This window comes from Spermophilus citellus, assembly GCF_964194105.1.
Source record: "Spermophilus citellus genome assembly, chromosome: 2".
Lineage (NCBI taxonomy): Eukaryota > Metazoa > Chordata > Mammalia > Rodentia > Sciuridae > Spermophilus > Spermophilus citellus.
Window position 1 is genome coordinate 183,290,857 of NC_138183.1, and position 27,011 is coordinate 183,317,867.

Below are 27,011 nucleotides of genomic sequence, written 5' to 3' on the forward strand. Positions count from 1 at the left end.
AAAGAAGATATAATTTTTTCATTTTACTAGTGTGGACACAGATTTAGGGAAGTTAAGTGAATTTAAATTGAAGTCTGGCTGCCTTATCCACAAGATTCACATACCTTTCCTGGGCTAGGCCTAATGAGGACAAGAGGCCCTCTCTTATGCAACAACCTCCTTGTTACATCCTATTTAATTCTGCTGCCGATTCCAGGCTCTTGATATGTTTTTTTATTACCTAGCTAGCAAGTCTGCCTGTACCTCTAGTGTTTGGAATGTGTCTCATCACAAGGCTTTCTGTTGAATGGGACTTAGTTTCCTGACTTCTCACTTTCCATGGGCCTGTTCCCTTTCAAGGTTTTGTTACTGGTCAATGTTAAGAAATATAAGAGGTAAACAGATGAACAAATTGAAAAAAATAAAAATTATAGAATCATTGTACATTCCTGTGGCCTTGATGACCCCTGGTCCATAGCACTTGAATGCCTCTGAACTGGGTCTTTCAAACTCAGCAGTTTCTGCCTTCAGAAAACCAAACTCAGGTCTGGGGTGCACCAAGGTCCCCTTTGTTTATGATGGCACCATGTACCAAATTGGAGGTACAATCAAGAGAGAACATGTGATGGCTACTGTGTGGCCAACTGTCTACAGTTTATGTCTCGGAGAACTTCTAGCATGAAAACAAACCTTCTATGCTTCCTGCCTTCCTATTATTTCAATCATTGATTAATTTATCAAACATTTTTAAAATAATTAATCTCTGTTGAAGATAACACTAAGAATTCCTATTAAAACTTGAAAGGACATGGCCCCTACCCTTAGGGAGTTTACAGTTGACTAGGAAAAACAAACACAACAAATAAACAGTTGCTATTTTCTGTGGCAACATTGAAAAATATGCATTTAGGAGGAGGGGAAGATGGCGGCGAAGGGAGTGCATCACCCCCATGCGCCGCGTCACTGTGCGGGAGAAAGACGAGGTGAAACAGCTGAAGGCTGTCTTATTGGGAAATTCCAGCGAAATTGAGGTGCTCCAGAATCTAGTAGAGGGATTTCCATCGCGCGAGGTTCAGCTGCGGGGGCTCGGACGCGGGCGATTTCTCCGCACGGAGGGTCGCATTGCCTGATCGGCGGATCGCCCCGCGGCTGGAGTCTGCGGCGCGCGCTGGGAAGCGGCGAGGTGCCAGAGCGGGGGTGCACCGATGCGGATTCTGGGGGCTCCTGCCAGCAGTGCAATGGCCGTGCTTAGTGCTGAGTTCTGGCTTTGAGACGGAGGAGAGAAGCGGTCCAGTTCGGTTCTCCACACCGGTCGGACCACGGAGGAGGACAGCGGCCGCCATCTTGGAGAGCTGATGGAATCATCCCTGTTTTCTACTGATCTCAGCTCATTCAGCTACGGAACAGGTGATTTCAGCCTGGCATTTGCCTGCATCTCGCAGACAGATCGCTCAGGCTCAGGGCTAGAGAACCTGTGGAGAATACTCCTTGGGGCTCGCTCCTAGCAATGCGTGCACCGAGCTCTGAGTGGCCGGGTTCTGGTTCCTGCAGCTGCTTTGGCCCAGGGCTGGGGAACCCACGGAGAATGTGTATTGAAGCCAGCTCCTAGTGGAGCATGCATCGAGCTCGATGCGGCTGGGTTCTGACCCCCGGAACAGTTTTGGCCCAGGGCTGGTGAACACGCGGGGACTGCGTCTTTGAGCCTGCTCCCAGCAGAGCGTGCACTGAGCTCGGAGAGCTTGGAGCGGACGGGCTCTGGCTCCCAGAGCTGCTTTGGCCTAGGGCTGGGGAACCCGCGGAGATCCCTCCTTGGAGCCTGCTCCTGGCGGAGCGTGCACCGGGCTCAGAGAGGCCGGGTTCTGGCTCCCGGAGTGGCTTTGGCCCAGGGACGGGGACCCCGCGGTAACTGCTTCTCGGTCCGGGTCCTGCTGGGTGCAGTGGGGGCCAGAGGGGCAGAGTGGAGCTGCCGCCTGCGCCCAAAACAGGCCAAGTGACCCACCGGCATGGTATCACGACACCCCAACTGCAGCTGGGGCCTAAGAGAGTAGCCGCCTACGCCCGGAACAGGACAAGCGACCCGACGGCGCGGTAGCCAAGTCACCCCATTTGGAGTAGGGGCTGTGTAGAACCGCCATCTGAGCCTGCAAGGTAGGCAGACCTGCGACCCACTGGCAGGACAGGCCCGGTAGCCTGCCAGCGTGGTGGACACGTAGCACCGAGGCAGCCACGTCACACTGGTTGGAGTGGGGGTGGAGCAGAGCCGCCGCCCATGTCCGGAAAAGGCCCAGCGACCCGTTGGAGAGGCAGTCAGGTAACCCCATTTGGAGTGGGGGCTGAGCAGAACTGCCGCCCGAGCCCGCAAGGTAGGCAGACCTGCGACCCACCGGCAGAACAGGCCTAGAGGCCTGCCAGCATGGTAGACACGTCACACCAATTGGAGTAGGGGCCGAGCAGAGCCGCCGCCCACATCCGGATCAGGACCAACGACCCGAGGGCGTGGTAGTTACGTCACCACAATTGGAGTGGGGGCAGAGCAGAGCTGCCACCCGCGCCCGCAGGGTGGGCAGACCTGCGACCAACCAGCGTGGTAGACAGATCACCCTAATTAGAGGAGGAGCACAGCCACTACCCGCCCTGCAAGGGAGATTTTCCAACTATACAAGAGCAATATAAATAAATAGGGGGAAAATTTCAAAAACACAACAGTTTCACCAAGCAGAAAGAAACGCGAACAGTATGAAAAGACAAGGAAAGAAAGGACCACAAGCAATGCAGGTCAACTCAACTTTAGAAGAGGTAATAGCTGCAACAGATGGAATGTCAGAAAAAGAGTTCAGGATATACATGCTTCAGATGATCTGGAGTCTCAAGGAAGACATGAGACAGCAAAATCAGACAATGAAAGATCACTTTGACAAGGAACTACAGAAACAAATCCAGGAAGCAAAAGATCAATTACACAGGGAGATAGAGGTAATAAAAAACAAACAAATAGAAATCCTAGAAATGCAGGAAGCAATAAACCAACTTAAAAACTCAATTGAGAATACTATCAGCAGAGTAGATCACTTAGAAGATAGAACATCAGACAATGAAGACAAAGTATTTCAACTTGAAAAGAACATAGACAGCTCAGCAAGACTGCTAAGAAACCATGAGCAGAACATCCAAGAAATATGGGATAACATTAAAAGACCAAACTTAAGAGTCATTGGGATACAGGAAGGCACAGAGCCCCAAACCAAAGGAATAAACAATCTATTCAATGAAATAATACGAGAAAACTTCCCAGACATGAAGAATGAGACAGAATCCCAAATCCTAGAAGCCTACAGGACGCCGAATGTGCAAAATCATAAGAGATCCACACCTAGACACATTATAATGAAGATGCCCAACATACAGAATAAGGATAGAATTTTAAAAGCTACAAGAGAAAGGAAGCAGATTACATTTAGGGGTAAACCAATCAGGATAACAGCTGATCTCTCAACACAGACTCTGAAAGCTAGAAGATCCTGGAATAACATATTTCAAACACTGAAAGAAAATGGGTTCCAACCAAGAATCGTGTATCCGGCGAAATTAAGCTTCAGGATGGAAGATGAAATTAAAACCTTCCACGATAAACAAAAGTTAAAAGAATTTGCAGCTAGAAAACCATCTCTTCAAAAAATCCTTAGCAAAATATTACAGGAAAAGGAAATGGAAAATAACAATGAAAACCAACAGTGGGAGGTAGGACAGTAAAGGGGGGAAAGTAATTAAAGAGGAAAACAAATCAGGTTTAGTAACATTAATAAACAAATATGGCTGGAAGAACAAACCATATCTCAATAATAACCCTAAATGTTAATGGCTTAAACTCACCAATTAAGAGACACAGGCTAGTTGAATGGATCACAAAACAAGACCCAACAATATGCTGCCTACAGGAGACGCATTTGATAGGAAAAGATATACATAGACTGAAGGTGAAAGGTTGGGAAAAATCATACCACTCATATGGACTGCGGAAACAAGCAGGAGTGTCCATACTCATATCTAATAAAATAGATTTCAAGCCAAAGTTAATCAAAAGGGATAAAGAGAGACACTACATACTGCTCAAGGGAACCATATACCAACAAGACATAACAATCATAAATATATATGCCCCAAACAATGGTGCAGCTATGTTCATCAAGCAAACTCTTCTCAATTTCAAGAGTCTAATAGACCACCATACAATAATCATGGGAGACTTCAACACACCTCTCTCACCACTGGACAGATCTTCCAAACAAAAGTTAAATAAGGAAACTATAGAACTCAATAACACAATTAATAACCTAGACTTAATTGACATATATAGAATATACCACCCAACATCAAGCAGTTACACTTTTTTCTCAGCAGCACATGGATCCTTCTCAAAAAGAGATCATATATTATGTCACAGGGCAACTCTTAGACAATATAAAGGAGTAGAGATAATACCATGCATCTTATCTGATCATAATGGAATGAAACTGAAAATCAACGATAAAAGAAGGAAGGAAAAATCATGCATCAATTGGAGAATGAACAATAGGTTACTGAATTTTCAATGGGTTTTAGAAGACATCAAGGAGGAAATTAAAAACTTCTTAGAGTTAAATGAAAACACAGACACAACATATCGGAATCTATGGGACACATTGAAAGCAGTTCTAAGAGGAAAATTTATTGCTTGGAGTTCATTCCTTAAAAAAAGAAAAAACCAACAAATAAATGATCTCATACTTCATCTCAAAATCCTAGAAAAAGAAGAGCAAAACAACAGCAAAAGAAGTAGAAGGCAAGAAATAATTAAAATCAGAGCTGAAATTAATGAAATCGAAACAAAAGAAACAATTGAAAAAATTGACAAAACTAAAAGTTGGTTCTTTGGAAAAATGAATAAAATCGACAGACCCTTAGCCATGCTAACAAAGAGAAGAAGAGAGAGAACTCAAATTACTAGCATACGGGATGAAAAAGGCAATATCACAACAGACACTTCAGAAATACAGAAGATAATCAGAAATTATTTTGAATCCTTATACTCCAATAAAATAGAAGATAGTGAAGGCATAGATAAATTTCTTAAGTCATATGATCTGCCCAGATTGAGTCAGGAGGATATAGACAACCTAAACAGACCAATAACAATAGAAGAAATAGAAGAAACCATCAAAAGACTACCAACTAAGAAAAGCCCAGGACCGGACGGGTATACAACAGAGTTTTACAAAACCTTTAAAGAGGAACTAACATCAATACTTTTCAAGCTATTTCAGGAAATAGAAAAAGAGGGAGAACTTCCAAATACATTCTACGAGGCCAACATCACCCTGATACCTAAACCAGACAAAGACACTTCAAAGAAAGAAAACTACAGACCAATATCTCTAATGAACCTAGATGCAAAAATCCTCAATAAAATTCTGGCGAATCGGATTCAAAAACATATCAAAAAAATTATACACCATGATCAAGTAGGATTCATCCCTGGGATGCAAGGCTGGTTCAATATACGGAAATCAATAAATGTTATTCACCACATCAATAGACTTAAAAATAAGAACCATATGATCATCTCGATAGACGCAGAAAAAGCATTCAACAAAGCACAGCATCCCTTTATGTTCAAAACTCTAGAAAAATTAGGGATAACAGGATCCTACCTCAACATTGTAAAAGCAATCTATGATAAGCCACAGGCCAGCATCATTCTGAATGGAGAAAAATTGAAGGCATTCCCTCTAAAATCTGGAACAAGACAGGGATGCCCTCTCTCACCACTTCTGTTCAACATAGTCCTCGAAACACTGGCCAGAGCAATTAGACAGACAAAAGAAATTAAAGGCATAAAAATAGGAAAAGAAGAACTTAAATTATCACTATTTGCAGATGACATGATTTTATACCTAGCAGACCCAAAAGGGTCAACAAAGAAACTATTAGAGCTAATAAATGAATTCAGCAAAGTGGCAGGATATAAAATCAACATGCATAAATCAAATGCATTCCTGTATATCAGCGACAAATCCTCTGAAACGGAAATGAGGACAACTACTCCATTCACAATATCCCCCCAAAAAATAAAATACTTGGGAATCAACCTAACAAAAGAGGTGAAAGACTTATACAATGAAAACTACAGAACCCTAAAGAGAGATATAGAAGAAGACCTTAGAAGATGGAAAAATATACCCTGTTCATGGATAGACAGAACTAACATCATCAAAATAGCAATATTACCAAAAGTTCTCTATAAGTTCAATGCAATGCCAATCAAAATCCCAACAGCATTTCTTGTAGAAATAGATAAAACAATCATGAAATTTATATGGAATAATAAAAGACCCAGAATAGCAAAAACAATGCTAAGCAGGAAGTATGAATCAGGCGGTATAGCGATACCAGACTTCAAACTATATTACAGAGCAATAGTAACAAAAACAGCATGGTACTGGTACCAAAACAGGCGGGTGGACCAATGGTACAGAATAGAGGACACAGTAACCAATCCACAAAACTACAACTATCTTATATTTGATAAAGGGGCTAAAAGCATGCAATGGAGGAAGGATAGCATCTTCAACAAATAGTGCTGGGAAAACTGGAAATCCATTTGCATCAAAATGAAACTGAATCCCTTTCTCTCGCCATGCACAAAAGTCAACTCAAAATGGATCAAGGAGCTTGATATTAAATCAGAGACTCTGCGTCTGATAGAAGAAAAAGTTGGCTATGATCTACATACTGTGGGGTCGGGCTCCAAATTGCTCAATAGGACACCCATAGCGCAAGAGTTAACAACTAGAATCAACAATTGGGACTTACTCAAACTAAAAAGTTTTTTCTCAGCAAAAGAAACAATAAGAGAGGTAAACAGGGAGCCTACATCCTGGGAACAAATCTTTACCCCACACACTTCAGATAGAGCCCTAATATCCAGAGTATACAAAGAACTCAAAAAATTAGATAATAAGATAACAAATAACCCAATCAACAAATGGGCCAAGGACCTGAACAGACACTTCTCAGAGGAGGACATACAATCAATCAATAAGTACATGAAAAAATGCTCACCATCTCTAGCAGTCAGAGAAATGCAAATCAAAACCACCCTAAGATACCATCTCACTCCAGTAAGATTGGCAGCCATTATGAAGTCCAACAACAACAAGTGCTGGAGAGGATGCGGGGAAAAGGGTACACTTATTCATTGTTGGTGGGACTGCAAATTGGTGCAGCCAATTTGGAAAGCAGTATGGAGATTTCTTGGAAAGCTGGGAATGGAACCACCATTTGACCCAGCTATTCCCCTTCTGGGTCTATTCCCTAAAGACCTAATAAGAGCATGCTACAGGGACACTGCTACATCGATGTTCATAGCAGCACAATTCACGATAGCAAGATTGTGGAACCAACCTAGATGCTCTTCAATATATGAATGGATTAAAAAAATGTGGCATTTATACACAATGGAGTATTACTCTGCATTAAAAAATGAGAAAATCATAGAATTTGGAGGGAAATGGATGGCATTAGAGCAGATCATGCTAAGCGAAGCTAGCCAATCCTTAAAAAACAAATGCCAAATGACTTCTTTGATATAAGGGGAGTAACCAAGGACAGGGTAGGGATGAAGAGCTTGAGAAGAAGATCAACATTAAACCGGGATGAGAGGTGGGAGGGAAAGGGAGAGAGAAGGGAAATTGCATGGAAATGGAAGGTGATACTCAGGGTTATACAAAATTACATATAAGAGGAAATGAGGGGTAAGAAAAGAATAATACAAGTGGAAGAAATGATTTACAGTAGAGGGGGTAGAGAGAGAAGAGGGGAGGGGAGGGGAGGGGAGAGGGGATAGTAGAGAATAGGATAGACAGCAGAATACATCAGACATTAGTATGGCAATATGTAAATCAATGGAAGTGTAACTGATGTGATACAGCGATCTGTATACGGGGTAAAAATGGGAGTTCATAACCCACTTGAATCAAACTGTGAAATATGATATATTAAGAACTATGTAATGTTTTGAACGACCAACAATAAAAAAAAAGAAAAAAAAAGAAAAATATGCATTTAAATCTTTCAGGAAAAAAAGGGAGCCTTCATAGAAGTGAGACCATTTGCAATTTGAAGAATATTAACATTTAAAAAGAGGTAGAAACTAACACTGGGATGATGGCTAGGAGTGGCACATTGTTAAAGGACAATCTAGACACAAACACTTGAGCCTGGAATAGCATAGGATATTTGGATACTTTAAGTCATTTAGTATTTTCAAATTTGAAGATTTAATTTTTCTACAATTTGAAGTGAGGAGTAGCAAGAGATGAAATATTAGAGGTGGCAGGGGTGGACTAGAGTTGGGTGATCTTATTTAAGTATTTAGGAAGATTACTCATAAAGTCTTATAATCATGTGATGAGAGGTAGTGTGAATAGTTGAAAAAAGTTTATCTAAAGTTGAAAAATGTGTACTGCAGAGTAAAAAACTCAAACATTTGGGAGATAAGAAATCTGACCCTGATCCCACCTGAACTTATTTCTATTTATGACATATCAAGTTGTATTTTATTTTTTATTAAAATGCCTATCTCCACTTTAGTTTTAATATCAGAAATACCATGTCTATGATTATTAACTGGAACCCCCATCTTATATTAGCATTAGGTATATTTTTTCTAACTTTGCATGAAACCTGTAAGGGCTAGGTGCAATAGAATACATATAAATTCTTAAATCAGTGCCTTCCTATTTCATATTCAATCAATAACTAGTGAATAAAAAAATTAACACTAACATATTGAAGATACTTGTGGCAGAGGTATATTGTATTGTTCTTCACTCCACACATAACAAAGAAAAGTCTATTCTTGGATCTCCATTTCATTTAAGAGTTGGAAATAAATATTTGGGAACATGGAGTAGAATAGAAGTTGAATTGGATTCAATGATAAATTTGATGGCTTTTTCATTATTGTCAATACATTTAATAATTAAAATTTAGGCAATGCACAATGTCTAAGAATAGTAGGAGAATTTAGCTTCAAATATCAGTTAACGTACTTACTAATACTCCTTAGCAAAAGAAATTCAATGAAGATGCCAAGGTTCAGATATTACATAGAAATTGACCTGAACATTGTACATGGCTTTTATTTTAATGGGCAAATCAAATAGGCCTCAAAAATGAAATCGTGATGAAATCAATTAAATACTTTTCTGGTTATGCCAGAGATGGGAAGTGAACAAGGATATTGTAAACTGACTTTTTCTTTGAATCACAAGTTAACAAATGAAGTTAGCCTTTCAAAATTTCCCCATTTTTATAGCTTTTACTGGTATTACAGTTTGATTGGTTCTGCGGAAACGTATTTTTGAGTTGATTAATGCAGCTTAGAGGATGGAGAACAGAGAGAGTTCTCAGATATAAACGTTTCTTTTAAGTTACTGGACGACTTTCACCAACACAATCTCCTGTTTCCCTTTTGTAAAGTCAGGGACTTGGACCAAGTGAGATTCAAAGTTTCTTTCAGTTCCACTGTTTCTGATGCTCACATTACCTGAAGACTAAGCAGCTTAGGTGCAGGGAAGACAGTGATGATGGTGGTAATGATAAGGACAATGTGGGGTGCCCAGGTACCATGGCATGAGCATTTACTTTATGCTGTGAACTGTGTTAAGTGTGCACGTGTGGGCAGTGCACCTTCACCTGCATCATCTGAATATGCATCTCCAAGCTGATCCTGAAATTAAGCCATTAACTATGGCCATTCTCCATTCTGAAAGTTCACATTTTCCATTTTCATTAAAAATGTCTTTTTAATCTAAATGCAAAGAGGATTACCATAATAATTTAGGCTGTCTCTGAAGAGTTAATGAATAATGGTATCTGAGTTCCTCTGCAGAAGCTTTACTGAAGCACCCAGGAATTGACTATAGAATGGGCAAATAAAGACTATATTTTCAGGGATCATTTCTATAGTTCATTACTTGAATGGGCAAATAGGTTATTCCTAAGGATATGCTCCCTTTCATCTCTGACTCTAATGTGACCTTGGGCAAAAGGCTTCAGGTGAAAGGGAAGATTTGTTTGTCTTTGCTCTGAAATTACAATATAGTGCAGATATTTTCCCTCCAACTTGGTTCTGTGACTGAATGCTCAAGCATTAATGTGGGTGTTAAAGTCTCCAATAATAGTCATATGTTACCATAGACACGTCCTTTAAATATGTCAGTGGTGCATTATTGCACAGTAATAGTTAAAGTTTCTCAAAAAGTTGTTTTTTTTTATAAGATCCTGGAATTATTTAGCTGTGAGAGGTAATTAGAGATTTGACTTTCAGCTGAGAAATGGTCCTGCATTGCTCCTTTGAGAGCCTGATGGCACATTATTATGGTAGTCATTGCTATTTATTATGGAGAATTTTTAGGAGGTAAAGGATAAAAGATGAGTCTCATTAATTACTCTAAAATGTTCTTATGGGTTTATTAAGGCTGAGAAACTGACAAGGCAGTTTTAGTTGAAATAGACCATTTTTAACCCCCTTGCATTTTGGGGGAAATAAGTTAACTGCTAGATTATTTTGCTCTGAAAAGCCAGCATTAAAAAAAGAAATAAAAGAATCATTGTTTAACTTCTGCACATTCTTTCAATTTAACATTGCTACTGCTATCTTTCTTGTCATAGTAGAAGGGCGATTGAAAAAAATATTTTTCTGGAAAGGAAATTCTACAGATGAAAGGAGAGAATATTTAGTAAGCACATCCTGTTTGCCATGACCTTTTTAAAGTAATATGGTGTCTCTTGTCAAATACTTATTAAAATGCCTGCCTGGCAATGTGGTAGGAATGTTAGGAACACAAGAATGGAAATTCAAGGCCTTTATGGTCATTGAGCCTCTCATTAGATCTTGGCTGATCTTCATTGTAAGCATGTAAATTTAGTATTTTATTCTCTTTTCTTTTTTTTTTTTTTTTACATTAGGAAACCAAGGGTCAGAAAAACTAAATGATTTACCTAAGGTCACTTAGGCAATAAGAGATGGAATAGAAATTGGAATCAAGTTCAATAATGCTCTTTCACTATATCACATGTTCCTTTTCTCCTTTATATGTTCATGGCAATAGAAGAGTGGAGGGTTCAAATCCTGATTCCATATATACATCCTGGTGACCTGTAGCAAATTACTCTACATGATGGATCTCAGTTCTCTAATCTTTGTGGGGAATATAAAAAAATTTTTTCAATTTGTTCATATCTTTTTCCCATTTCCGAAATGTGTAGCTTTTAGCATCAGCCATTAGAGGCAGGGGCTGTTATGGCAGTGGGAATGGAGCTGGGGTGTGACTGGAAAGGAATTAGTTGGACAGAAGTTTTCCAGGATTATACATGATTATACATGACTATACATATACATGATATACATTATACATGATTATACTTTGATTATACATGACTAGGCATATGCTTTTTGCATGCAAAATATTTGATATCTACTGTCTTTAAATGAAAGTGCTTAGATTGGGTATCACATTTAGAGATTTTTCTCTTATTGACATTTATATCTCCATAATTTAGTAGTATTTTGGTATATGATAGGGGCTTAATAAATGATGATGAATAAATGAATGAACTAATTCACAAATAAGAAAATACTTATAACACCTCTAAGTATATACACACATGCACATATAAAACCTTGGGGCTACAATTTATATGTAGGGAGAGCAGATAAGTAGGAGTCAGAATTAAGAGTGAGTTGGATACAGATGAAAAGTTGGGGCTGCATGAGATCCTGGCTGGATGCTGAGGCTCAGGCATTGGACTGGGTTGCATTGACACATTGCATTTTTTGCTATAAACAGCTTTCAACATAGGCTAGTGGACAGGTAGGTGGGGCAGGTAGGAGCTGCACTGATGTGAGCCCCAGCTGTTGGAATTTCTACAACCTGTACTATCAATTATATTTCAATTCAATTATCCACACTAAAAATTCTTTTCACTAGAACTTGTGCAAATCATGAGACAGGTACCCGCTAAACAGAACACCACAGAAGTCCTACATAAAGGCTTCACTCACCTCCAGCCAATTAAGATAGCCTAGAGGTCTGCCTGCTCCCCACACTGCTGCCCAGAGTCCCATTTCAATATACCTTTCACCAAAGAAATAGAGCAAATTCTCAACAGGGAAATACCGCTTCATAAATATTGAATAGTGCTAGTTATATCTGACCTGAAAGAAACTTCAACTTGTTGGAGGACTATGTTATCAACCCTTAGCTCCAGAGTAGTGTCTATCTGGGGGTCTACAAGGTCTGCAAACAGGGAGAAACCTGAAGATAATGTTGATCTAGTCATCATCATCTCCATCATGAAATGTCAATATTTATTATAGGCCCTTTTTTTTACTTAGAGTGACAAGAAGATAATGGCTGAAGACTCAAATCTACGTCCTGTAAGGTTTTTCTCTTATTGACATTTATAGCTCTATAATTTAGTAGTATTTTTGTATAGTATAGGGGCTTAATAAATGATGATGAATAAATAAAATGTTAAAATAATTAACATTTGGTTAGAGAAATAAATGAGATAACTCAAATACAAGGAAAGTTGGGATTTAGAGAAAATTCAGTTTATCTCAAGGTGTGGGGGGAAACGCTAATGTTAAACAAATATCTTGTTTTCATTTGAGGAGGATACAGAATTTAGAGTACGCCAGGAGGAAATCATAATAGTATAGGACTCAAGCGGGAAGATCTGCCACGTTTATAGGAAAATAGAAGACACTGTGGGGTCTTCTAGACCCTAAAAAGAACATGGAATCTAAAAAGAACATGAGAACAACAGAACTGAGTTCAAGGTTCAATTCTGCCATCTTCTTGCCTTGTCCTTACACAAGCTATTTGCCCCGGGTTTAGTGTCTTTATTTGTGAACTATGACAATAATGATTTTCCTAAAATGTGGTGATACATGAAAAATGTCTTGTAAAGACTTGGAACATAGTAGAGACTCAATACATGGTTATTTTTATTCTTTCCTTGTGCAACTATTTGAAAAAAAGTGTCACTCCAACAGAGCCAGTCTTAAAAACTCGTTGATTTCTAAGCCTTTACTTATCTAGTCTCTTCTTAGTCATTGTCTATGCATATTTTCACCTCCTTCTTTTGCTCTCTAATTCTGCAATTCTCTAATTCCAAGAAAGTATTCTTCTCTGTCTGTCTATAAACCCATATTTGACCATTTTTTCCACATGTGCTTCAAGTTCCATTTTTTCTGTGACCCTTTCCTGGGCCACTAATTAATATTATTCTCCTTCTTGTCTGAACATTAATAGTATATATAACTTTAACCTTTTATTTTTACCATATTATTAAAGTGCTTTATTTCTTTTTAAAATTACCCAGTTTTGTACCCAGTAAGTCATAGTGTTCTAGAATAAACAGATACAAAGACAAATAATTGTTGTTAGGTGTAAGTGCTCTAGAGTTTTTTTAAAAACTAATATAGGTATATGTCCTTTGTAATTAAATTATTTGTTGTTCAAGGGCAGGGTCCCTGTTTTATATTCTTCCTCTTTATACCTCCCGAGTCCCTAGAACTTCTAGTACACAACTGAGCATTTAGTAATTATTATACATTCATTACCTTGAATTCTTCTGTGAAGAATTTTAATATTATAGAGCATTTTTAGATGCATGAAAAGGAATATTAGCCAAGAATAATCACTGGTAAGATTCTGTGAAAAGCCTCTAAACCTAAGGAATCATAGAAATAGAAATAAACCTTTGATTCATTTAGAATCTATCATTTACATTTATGAAGCAAAAGGTCCTGAACATTTAAGCCGAGTCAGGTTATATATAATCTTGCCTCTAGCAGGAAGGCTACGTGATGAACCAGTCTCAGCAGTAGAATCCAGGTATAAGCAGGAGCATACCTGTATTGGCCCAAGGACCCACATATCAACCATGAAAATGAAGCCTATGTTGAATTGGAATCCAACCTAGGTTTGTTGTCAAGCAAAGCTATTCTGAAAACCTGCTTAGATCTTGAATGTGATCAATTTTGGAGGATCATGGATTTGGGAATTGTCAAGATGTTTAGTGGGCAAGCAGTATGTTCATTCTATAGGTAAGAATAGTGATCCTACAGAAACCTGGATGTTATTGACCATTGAAATTTTGTAGGCAAAGCAGAGCGGAGAGTCTGCTAGAGCTTCCTAAAGAAAACTCCCTGGAGTTTACTCCATGTTATATAATGATGGTATTTTATTGATGTAGAATCCCTGCATCCTCCAAGACACATCTGTGTCTTTCAGACTAGATACTGAATTAACTTTAGGGATTGGAGATAATAGTGATTGAAAGATCACAGCTTATTAGCTTAATGTTTGCTTAGCCTTTTTCTGGAGTCAAACACAAACAACCCAGAGGCAAATTTGGAAGCCCTAAGTTCCCAGAAAGAGTTTTTGACCAAGAGAGTTAAGTAAATATTGTGGTTCATATGGGATGCTACAGTCAGTAAATGTCGCATGATCACCAAACTGGCCTTTCATGTAAGAAATAGGGTGGGACAGGGGACATATGAGTAAAGAGCCATTGAAATGAATGTGGAAGGAACTCAATGTATGATTTTTACAAAGAGCAGTCCTAATATTAATAATTACTAATATATGTTGAATAATTTTGTGTTTTAAATATGTTAAAGCAAATTAATTTTTCAATTTTTTATTACAGCCCAGTAATAAGTATATTATTAGTATCCTGCCATCACACACCTAATAGATAGCTAAATGGAACTTGAACACTTATCTTTCTCATTCCAAAGCCTGTTGTTCTTTAGCGTCTTTATGTACAAATGTGTTGTCCTGGGTTCATGGCTCCATTAAGGAAAGTAAATCACAAAAGTCCAGTTGAGTACAATTTCTCTGACCGTCACCTGGCTTTCTAGAAATTCACACAGCAACCATAGTAAGACAAGTGGGGAAGATGATTCACACAGGTCTTAATTACCAATCTTTACAGATTTTTTGGGCAACTGAAAAATATACACATTCACCCACTGAGATACAGACCATAAATTTCTGCCAATCCTGATGCTAGATGCAAAGGACTAAGGCTCTCTTTTGATGTGGGCAAACAGATTTGTAAACAACACGATGTAATGAAAGAATATGACTCCCTGGGAGTTCAGAGGAGGGAGTGACCCATTTTCCTGAGAGGATGAGGAAAACTTCAGAGAGGAGGTGGCATTTGAGTCAAGCCTCAAAGGAATTGGCCTCTGTCTTCGGCTGAGGGAACCAGCTCAGAATAAATGTTTGAGGTGTGTCCTTCTACAAATTACTGGAGGATCTACAGTTAGAGTGCTTTTATGTTTCATAAGGGTCTGATGTATTTTTAAAATCACATAGAATGTAGATTAAACTATAAATAGATGCTAATAAATTAAATGAGGTAAGTAGATGAGTATGATTTATATCCATGAAGTTATAATTAGTGATCCAGTAATGATATAGCAAAATATCCTTAGGTAATGTAGTATGTTTTGAGATAATGTGGCTAACGATGGAGAGCAGAGATTGTGGAGCCAGAAAGCCTAGGCTTGCATCTTGTCCTGTGTGAACCTGGACAGTGCTTAACCTTTTTGTCTTCATGTTCATCATCTATAGAATTAAAATTATACTTGTATCTCTCCCTAAGGGTCATTGTGAAGATAAAAATGGATTAATGCATATAAATTACTTAGGTCAGTGCTTGCACAGAACATTCAACAAAAATATGGACTTTTCATATATTTGAAAGAGAACAATATCTGAATATACTATAAAGATGTATGGTTAGATTCCTTATTTTCCTGAGCCTCTAATTTGAAGTGTAATTTGTTTTAGATTTTTGCTTTTTAAAAGATTACTATCTTTTAAACATACAAGGGAAAAAAACTGCTTTGAAATTTAAGTGTTTCATATGGAGGCACATTTTTTTGTGCTTGTGAGACAAATAAATCAGTCTTTTTTTTATTGGGTGGATAAACTGTGCTATCAGGTCCCTTTTAGGCTGAGGTTTCTGATTCTCTGAGTTATGTTTCCCCCTTTAGTACCTACACAGTACCGTTGAGAGCTAACGATACAAAAGCAGTAGATTTTTCTTCCTTCTCTTCGCAACCCCACCCTCAACTCTCTCTCCTTTCTTGTATTCAGAGGCCCTGTGTATACAATGAATAAAGATCAGGCAGCTCTGTTTAGAGGCAGGGCCCGGGGCTCATCCCCCAACAGCTTCCACCCTATGTCGATTTTCAGGGACATTGTTTAGTGTTTTGCTTTGTTTGGGATTTTTACCAGAGTCAGAGACCTCAAGCAAAGTGTCTGTGATTGTAGAATCATTTATCAAGTGGAACAGGGAGAATCATGCTGACAAATGAAGACAGGTGGGCTTTTGAGTTGGCCAATTCCCTAAGCCCAGCCTGGTGCTGGCTGGGTGGTTGGTGCTGACCTCTCAGGCCCTTCTGCTGGTCACAAGAGGTGCCTTATACTTGAAAGTCCAGCCTTCTCCTGCTGTGCTCTTTCAAAACCTCAGAATTTAATTTCAGGTGTTGTCTCAATGTGTGTTTCCACCAAGGCCAAATAATGTGTCCTTTACTAATCGACAAACCAAACATAAACTCAAGAATATAATGTGCTTATTTATAAGTTACTCCCTCATCAGTATTCTTAAATTTCTGACATGTGGTACCTTTGTGAGCTAGTGGAGTATTTGATAATGACCATATAGATGTCCAAGAAGAAAATATTCACAACTCCAGAAACAATGAAGCTCAGTAAGGTAGCATCACTTATTTGGGGTGGGGGCAGGGGACATTTGTATCTGTGACTCTTCTTGCCCATATATGACATCGTTTTATTTTATGTTGGTAAGTTTAAATTGAATCTAGTTCACAAAATTGAATATATCACTACTTTCCTCTCTACATTGCTGGATTCTTGCCTCAATACAATACTAGGCAAGTACTTGTAGGGGGAAAACAGCATGCAAAGTTTTGAGCTTTTCTCCACGAATTTTGTTTTCTTCCTCTCTCTCTAGCATTTTCTCCTCTATTTCTGCCTGTTTGGAAGCTCTGAGGTAAATGTGTTTGTTTTTTGTAGTGCTGGGATTGAACCCAGGACTTCCTGTATACTAGACAAGCACTCTACCACTGAGCAATATCCCAACCATGTGTTTTATTTTAAAATCTTTTCTGCATTTAGTTGACTAATGAATTAAAGTCCAATTTTTTTAGTGATGAAAAATATTAGGTATCTGTTACTTATGGGTTGTAAAAAACAGGTTAATATAAGAGAAAAAAAGAATGTATCAATATTATTCATTTTCTTGAGTGTTATGTTGAACAACTTTGACAACTTCGAGAAGCACCTGCACAAAGCCTAAAGTTCTCTGTTGGGGAAAATTGAGTTAATTTATACTCATTACTGAGAGACTGTATCATGTTGTGATTAAGAGCACAAACTCTGGGGTGCAACTATCAGATTTCCAGTTCTGCCACTTACTGGCCATGTTACCTTAGACCAATTTCTTGACTTATCTGGGCCAAAGGATTCACTTCTGTAAAGAAGAATATTTAAATCAACTGTACATGGTGGTTGTGAAGATTAAATGAGCTAGTACTTAGAAAATATTTAAAACAGGGACTGCCACAGGAATAACAGTCAAAACTATTATTGAGCTCCTATTATATGCCAAGCAATGGGCAAGATACTATAATGCAAAACGGGAAATACCCTTCCCTTGAGGAGTTTATAGTCAAATTATAAGGGCAGGGAAATTATAACCCACGGGCCAAATACATCCTGCTATTTGTTTTGTAAATAAAGTTTTATTGCAACACAGTCATGCTTTCTTATTTACATATTATCCATGACTACTATTATGCGTCAATAACAGAATTGAATAGTAATGATAAAGATCATGTGGCTCACAAAACTAAAATAATTTACTAATTGGCTCTTTACAGAAAGTTGTCACCACTTCTTGAGTGGAGAAAACAGGCATGTGAGCTATAAATTCTACATAGTATGGCAGATAGTTTTAGCATGAGTGCCTAGTATATGTATCTATTAATTGGGTGCCCTATGCTTACTGGCATTCTTAGTATTAGAGATTTGATAATGAATAAAGCATACATTAATCCACATGGAACTAGGAGTCCCAGCGGGAGACAGAGTAACAAGTCAGAAAGTGAGTAAACCATCAAGAAGGCCAAGTGGACACCTCAGTGCTGGGAGTAGCACTGCACCCATGTGCAATGAGACTATGGCCCACCAAAACCTGTTCAATTTTAATTCCTGCCCCTAGCCTCCCTTCAGTAAACCCCATCCCTTCAGCAGTCTGGATGTATAGCATACTGCTTCTACTGCTAACACATGAGTAAGTGCTTAATAAAGGTTTACTCAATGAATGAGGGAAACATCATTCCTTGTCCTATTTGTCCTGCCTGCAAACTCCTGCCAACTCTTCTTGATTCTGCTCATTCTTCATTGTCCAAGTGAGGTGTTTTTCTTCTCTACAGTGTCTCTCTTGGCTATTTCTCCTTGATCTCCTCATTCTGGAAATTCTTATTGCTGTTTCATTACAGGGAATACTGTGTTATAGCTCAAAGCACCTAGACAGTTGAGAAAGGAGAGGTCAATGTAGAGAGTCCAGGGGAGACTTGAACTTGTTATTAAAGAGGAGGTAGTATTAGGGAAGGTAGTGGGTTACAGACGAGAGTTTTGTAGAGCAATGGAAGTTCACAATAACCAAGACTGACAGATCCTGACTCTCATAGAGAGGGGAAGAGTGATTAAATCAAGTGGAAAAGGGACATGTGATAATATTTCATACAGGATCCACATGAAGACAGGAGGGCTGGAAGAGAGTATTTGTAGAAGAGGGAATAGCATCATCCCAAAGGTAAGAAAGAACTTGGTAGAGTCAAGAAATTTAAAACACTTCAACTGACTAGGGCAAAGGATTGAAGATAGGTAGTGGTGAAAATGAGCCTGTGTCAGAAAATAAGGGATGGACTTGTAGAAATAGGAACCCATTGAAGGACATTAAGAATAGATAAGATGTGATTAGTCTTGTATTCTAAGAGAGAACATGTTGTCTGAAATATGGTAAATAAAGCAGAATGGAGCATGAGTTAGGGAAAAATCATTAGCATGTGCCAGGTGCCAATCTTATATTATTATACTTAATATTCATAACTGCCCTGCAAGTTAGAGATCATTTCTTCACTTTTATTGATGAGGAAAATAAGAATCAGAGGAACCAAGTAACTTGTCTGTGGTCATAAAGCTAAGACATGGATAAACTGAAATTCCAATTGGATTTCTTAAGATGAATTTCTTAAGATGTATTATTTATGGCTAATCCCCATGTGTCCCTTATTGTGACACAGTGGGGAAAGAATAAAAAGGTGGCCAGGTAGAAAAGGAGGTAGAATTATCCTAGTTAGAGTGAGCTACATATGAAAAACTGGAAAAATGAGAATTGATTACATATCCAGAGAACGTTAAGCATAACTTTCTCACTGGGTGCTTTGTGGAAGAAATGGATAGAGAATAATGGGAAGAAAAAAATAAAAATAAATAAATAAATCTAGGAAGCACTTGTATCTCATCCAACACATGACACAGAAATATAGAAACCTCCCAAATGCCATCTCAGAAAATTACATGGGCAGATTTGTTCCTTTAAAATGATTACTGTAAAGGCAATATAAAGATGTAGAGAGGGGGTGAGGAAACTGCCAGGAAGATCAGTAGGATATTATTATAATGGCTCAGGTGAAAAATGATGAAGGTCTAGCTAAGGTAGTAGCAGGAGAGATGAAAAGGTGGGAAAGGTTTCATGAAACCCAATTTAAAGGTGGAATGAATAAGTGAGGAGATTAACCTTCTAGAACTGAAAGCACATTGGGAAACTAGTGGGAAATAAAGTTGGAAAGGCTAAGAAGGTTCAGTTCATAGAAGACCTTGGAGACCATTGGCTTTAAATTTAGACTAGGTTATAAAGGCAAATGGGAAAATTGCCTCTATGTCTAGATTGGTTTCAGGTTGTAGGAAAAAGTTATATAACCCTCAGTGTGTCCTTTCAGCCATGTGGTCTGGGACTGTTCACATATAAACATAAAGTCGTGTTAAAATGACATTATTTTTTTCATCTCTCTTCTCCACCCCCACTCTTTATGCATCTGAGTAAATTGAAAATGGAGGGCTAGTCACAAATCCTTGACTAGTCCAGTCCTTTTTATATTATACTGAAGCACTTTACTCTTTGTGACATTTGGAATTAAATAAAGTTCTGGTTTTCATCTTAAGGACCAAGAAAAAAGGTCATACTAATGGACCCATTAGAGATGGTGACTTATTTTACCTCTTAGATTTTTCTGGGTACTTAATAGCTGATTAAAAAAAAGTACTTTGGGGAAGAAGTAAGCATAATTGGACTGCTAACCTGAGAGAAAAGAACATTTAATTGTTAAATTGTTTATTCTGAAAGGACACATTACAAGCTTTTTAAGGTTACCACCTGTGGGCAAAGAATGCTCAGGAGAAAATTTATAATTATGCAGTTTCCTAAATCTACTCTTCAATGACTGGATTCTCAATAAGTAAAGCTCAATCAAGCATTTAAGAGATAGGGTGGTAATACTTAACTCATTAAATTTTAAGTGTAGGAAGAATACAAGTGGATTCCTCTGTATATCAAGTATATTCCTCTGTAACTATATACATTTCAGAAGGATCTGCATAGATATTTATGCATTATTTAAAATGAGCCACATATATATTTTGCTTGTTCTTTATATAGGTCTGAATATGCAAACTAAAAAAAATCACAGACTATTTTAAATATATACTATATATACCTTTCAAAGACATGCTCATGTATATGAGGGCCTATCCATAGTTAAAATATGAATACTAGTTTCCTTTACAATATCAAGCAAACCAGACATTTTATTTCTATTTATGCTTTTAGAAAATAGTTTCTGTCTTTAATACAAACATACATGAAGAGTTTCCTATTTCATTTACTCCTTGCAAAAGGACTGTAAATATTATCCTCAACTTAAGCATGCTCTCTGAATTATGAGGTTTAAATCTTTAATACAATGTATCACAACTTTGAGGTCATGCAAACTTAATTTCTCATCTTTAAAATGAAGATAATTCTTAGCACATAGAGTTGTTATAAGGATTAGAGATAATATTTCAAAACCTCTCAGCATGATTTCTAGCATATAGAAAGCTCTTCTAAATGGTTATGAAGACGTGTATTGTAAATAGAAACATAGTTCTTAAAGTGTTAGACGTTTCCTGTTACTATATGCAAGGTTTAATACAGATGTTCTTTTGGCAAAGATAAGCTGACCAGTGAACCATATTCATTACTCAGCTGTCCTTCAGACTTTCCCTGCTCAAATGGAAAGGAAGAGCTCATTGTCATCTAATAAAGCCCACCTTTAATAAAATAAAAATAGATTTATAATAAATAATCAAATAAAATAAGGAAGTAATGCCACATAGTTTCTGATCTCTATCTTTTAATTATATGCGATTTATTTATTTTTTCCTCTCAAATTTCCTGAGAACTGATGTATATAGGCCTAGCTGTGGGGGTACACTTGGACATGTATATTCATGCAGACTTACATATAGGCATATGGGTGTGTGGGAGAGGCGTGTGCACGCCAGCACTTAGGAATACAGGCAGGGGAGCAAGATTAAAACAAAGAAACTGATTCCACAAAGAAAAGGAGATGTTTGTTTTATTGACCTTGCACACTCAATGTCTTCTACAGTGTTAAGCACTAATAGCACATAGTAGGAGCTCAACAAATCTTTGCTAATGAAGCACACAGATGTATAGGTATTTATAGTATATCTGCATATGTACATGAATATATTAAAATTGCCTTTTCTTTCAGGAAGTCAATTTGTCATTCAGGATTTTTGTCACTGTATAAGTAAGGAGGAAGAGGAGATCTGTGTTATGTCTATTTTCAAAAGATCCTTATTTTACTTTTCTAGTAATGAGACTGAAATAGCCATATGTGCTCTGACTAGGGTTTGGAATGAGGCAACACCCACAGACAAAGATTTTTTTGTTGTTGTTAATCTTCTCAGAATTAGGAGTTGTTAGAACATTGAAAAGGCAGTATAAAATCTACCAGAGATCAAAAATATTCTTAGCACAATGCAGATGCTTGAAACTTTAAAAATGCATAAATGTTGAGTGACAGTTAAGCAGGTTGTAGTCTAATTTGAGATTCAACTAAGTGTAAATAATCAGAATATATTAGTTGGAAGCATTTACTGGATGATTTATTCAGTGGGACCCTCCTAAATATGTCTTCTTAAGTATCAACAGAAACAAGAACAATAGCAGTAACTATGTATCAAATATATAAGATTTTTCTATATCCTGTTTCATTCAAATTGTACAGCAATCTTATAAAGTATATTTTTTTTATTTTACATACACATATGTTGAGGCTCAGAGAAATTACATAACTTACAAGGTCATGGTACTTGTAAACTGATGAATCCCAAGTCAATCAGGCACTATGGAACAAATATATATTTTATACCTGTCAACTTTCAGATTACGTTTATATGCGTGGGGATCGGGGGGCAAAGAGAAATTGTGTCTATCGTCTTGAACCTTAGAAATTGTTTCTGACTTCGAAACCCTTGAGTCTATGTTTCTGTACTCTAAAATATGCCACTCTTTAGGGAAAAGCCCTTATATTTAGGTTATATTTTCAACATTTAGGTTATATTTTCATTTGAAAGCAGAGCATTTGAGGTGAGCAAATTAACTGAAGAATTCTCACTTTCAGTTGACTCATTCCAGCCCCATCCTTGCTTTCTTTAGTCTTATTTTCCGTCCATCGCATTTTTCTGGATGTCTGACATCGGGGGTTACATCTGGACATGCACAGTAGGTTATGGAAAAACAAGCAGACAGCAAATTGCTTTCAAAGAAAAGAAGCTAGAGAGAAGGTTATAGTCTGAAATCTGTACTCAGAGTGACTTACTATGCAGCAGAGAAAGGAAAATGGAAACAAGAGAACAGAAGTTAGTTTGCTAGGGGAAGGTCTTCCAGCAGCGTGGGAGGAGTATTTGCCATGGCAACTCTTGCATCATCCTGACGGGGGTGGCAGGAATACCTCAAGGGGAAAAGAGGACACCTTTAAAATCCCATCTCTTGTTTACTAAAGCTGGAAATCCCATAAAAGAAAACTTGATACAATGTATAGAACATTCTCCTCCCATTTTGGCAGTTGATTTTATGATCAGAGAGGAAGTTATCTAATGGCCCAGTTCACTTTTTAGTGCCACCTATGACAACTGATCTAGATTAAGTTACTTAACACCAGATTGCCTGTTAATCCTTTTATCTACTGAACAAATTTGCCTAAAACCACAGTACCTATGTAATTTTATCTTTCAAACAAGGATACTTTTAAAGGTAAATGAGGACAGTATTATTACTCTAGGACAGTGGTCAAAACGTAGCACTAACTCTGGTAAATTGGGACAAACGGTCCTCCTACATTAAACTAATTTTTACTTTCTAAAACTATTTATTGGAAATGAATGGAGACCACCCAAAAAACAGGGGCTATTTTTTTTCATAGTTTATTATACAGTAAGGAAGTCAGCCACCACCATCCCTTTAGTCATCACTTTGTCAAAAGTGGGTTGGGAAGTAGAACAATGTTGTATAGAGTGATGGAAATACACAGGCCAGTTCTGATTGGAGATTCTTTGGCATAGGAAAACTGAAGACAGGCTGGCTAGAGGTGAAACACCCTATGTGATTTGTTTGGGAAGAATATTTGTCCTGTCATCCTGAGTTAGAAGCAGAGGCAAAAATGGAGGAATCTGGCAGTCATTGACTGAGTTCTTAAGTATTTTGGGCAAATTGCTACAGAAACTGTAGGTCACAGATTTATTGTCATGTATGGTCTGACCATTGTCTGTTTGTCTCTTTGGGGAGTCTTAAGGACACTTTAAGTTGTTCAAGATCACTTGCAATGCATTTCTGTACTTTAAATAAGTATTAATTTTATATGACTTATAAATAATTGCATTATTTCATATCTTATGTATAGTTTTCTCTAATTTATCTTCCTTTTTTAAAAAAAGTGTTTTTTAATTGTAGTTGGACATAATATCTTTATTTTATTTATTTATTTTTATATGGTGCTGAGGAGCGAACCTAGGGCCTCAAACTTGTTAGGCAAACACTCTACCGCTGAGCCACAACCTCAGGCCCATAATTTATCTTCTTTTGACTACTTTAAATAAATTTTATCCTGATTGTTTACAAGTCTTGCATCTAAGTATAATTTTAAATATGTTTAGTTTTATTTTGAGAAGTACTTACATGCAAAAATCTCACAAAGGAGTTATATTAATCTATATAATTTATCTACATTTTAAATAAATTGTTCATTAGGCAAATGTTCTTACATAAAATGAAGTGTTGCTGCTCTTCCTTCCCTGTCTGCTCACACTTAGACAACCCTGGCCAAAATAGATTTTATTTGGTTGGGAGGAAAGCTGGCATCTGCAGATGAAACTAACTCTCTATTCTTCTCAGTGCATTTTACCAGTGGAAGAAACTGAACACATTTTTGGACTTTAATCTTAATCATATTCTAGTTTTAAAGCCTAATTATTTAAGGATTTAAGCAATCTGTACAGCCTGTACAAGAAAGAAATTTTGCTCATAGTGATATGTTGACTGAATTTGTTCCTTTTATGTGAAACATAAGACTTTCAAAATCTAAACAGTTTATTTTATTAGTGACAATGAACAATCTTTAGCCAAGGCAAAACTCTTAGCAAAAGAAAGCTGTGTTTAGAATTGATATGTAATGTCAATATAGTCTCTCTACATAGGATTTTTACCAAGAGCAACAAATAATGGCTGATATTTGATTGATTTATGTTAAATACCTATGAACCTTATAGTAGATACTATGGGGATAAAATAGCAAAATCAGGTACTATCTCTATGCATAAGGTCATCATGAATTCTGAGGTGAAATAAACTTAGGTTCCATAACTTTGTATAAGTTAACTTAATTTCTCTGAGCCTCAGCAACTGCTAATGTAAAATTGTGATCATAATATTAAACTTACAAGAAGTAAAAAGGAAAACAATGTTTCATACTGCCTATTCTGGAGACTGAATCTACAACAGGAACTCAGAAAACATGAATACTAGTTCAGTTTTATGACTTTGAACAATTAATTGTCCTTTCTAAGCTAGAGATTTCTTATCTACCAGATGCTCTCGAAGACCCCTCTTTCCCCCTAAGTTTCTCTGTTACCAAGAACACAAAGGTAGCAGAGTATGTCATGAGTCATGTACTGCTCTTTTAAAACTAGTCTTTCTAAAGTCACAATATTATTGATTTTTAGTATTTAAACGGAACTTTTGTTAGTATTGATCTCCAAGTTCCACCAAAGAAACATCAAATCATTCCATCAATTAAACAAAACTGTCTCTAATCTTTCCTGGTCTAACCAATCTGCGTACCAATCCTATCAAAACTCCATCAACTATTTGCATCCCACTTTTGCTCATAGTGTCCTTTGGCTTTCTTCTTGATCCTGCATCCTAGATTTTAACAATCAAGTCATCCCCCAGAGTAAGCAGATCTGTTAACTACATTCTTTGCCCTCTCACTGTCAAGTAATCAATCATCTGGAGAATCTTTTGATTCTTGTTTTATTATGTGTTTCTCATAAGAACCTAGTGGAAAGAATATAAGTTTTTAAGACAGTAGGACTTTAATTTAAATTTAATTTTTTTTCTTCCCCTATATAACCTAGCAATTTAGTTAATCTCCTGGAGGCCTTGGTTTCTTTACCTATTAGATGGATATGATGAAAGTTACCTAATGGGGTTGTTTTGCATATTTCATAAAATAATAAACAGAAAGCCTGAGAAATAATAAGTGCTCATTAAGTGTTTGATCATGATTGATCCTATTTTTATATTTTTCCTTATGTGATAGTTATGTAGATAATTATTTTATTTTTAAAATTGATTTGAAAACCCATAAAAGGCAAGAATTATATCTTATTCTTCATAAAACAGCAAATCTCTATAGTACCTTTACAACTTAGGAAGTACATTCCTGAACTAATATATTACTTTTTCTATTCTGAAAACTCATGATCATTGTAGAAAAATAGGAAATTTATAAACACAAAAAGAAAAAGAATTAAAATTATCACAATTACTGTTGGTATTTTATTAGACACTTTTCTAGTGTATATGTTCACACACATGTTACATGTATATGAAATATGTATATAAAAATAAATATTTTGTGAAAATTCTAATATAATACATATCAAATATGCTTCGTTGTATTTTAAATATTAATATTTCACTAATTGGTTTAAATAATGATGAAAATCCACATAGTTAAATCTTTATTTAATAATTTTTCTAAGAAAATATTCCAGTAAAGGAAATTTTAATGTTTGCTTTCATATCATTCCTGTCCATGTGGTTACATCAATATCCACTGTAACCTATAATGTCTAGTGGTGCTACAAAATACTTTAGAATTTACCAAAATAAGTGCAACATGCAAAACTCTTTAAATTTTAATTTCTCTTTTTACATATTTTTAAATGAGGATAAATGAAAGGTTAAAGGACTTGTTCAGGAATATATCTAATTATTGGCAAACCTAGGATCTTTTTTTTTTCTTGCACCAGGGGTTGACATCACTGAGTCACATTCCCACCCCCTATTTATATTTTATTTAGAGACACTGTTACTTAGGGCCTCACTAAGTTACTCAGCATGACTTTGAACTCTGCTATCCTCGTGCCTCAGCTTCCCAAGACTCTGGAATTAAAGGCGTGTGCCACTGAGCCTGGCTAGGATATTCTATCTACCGTATTTTAAGACTAATATTCTTTTTTCCT

General features: G+C 37.0%; 1 protein-coding gene across 1 annotated transcript in view; it reads left to right on the forward strand.

Annotated features, from left to right (window-relative positions):
- Positions 1-27,011, forward strand: part of DLG2 (discs large MAGUK scaffold protein 2) — a gene marked incomplete at both ends in the record, with an annotated part of 2,048,692 nt that overhangs the window by 645,464 nt on the left and 1,376,217 nt on the right. The window lies entirely within an intron of this gene.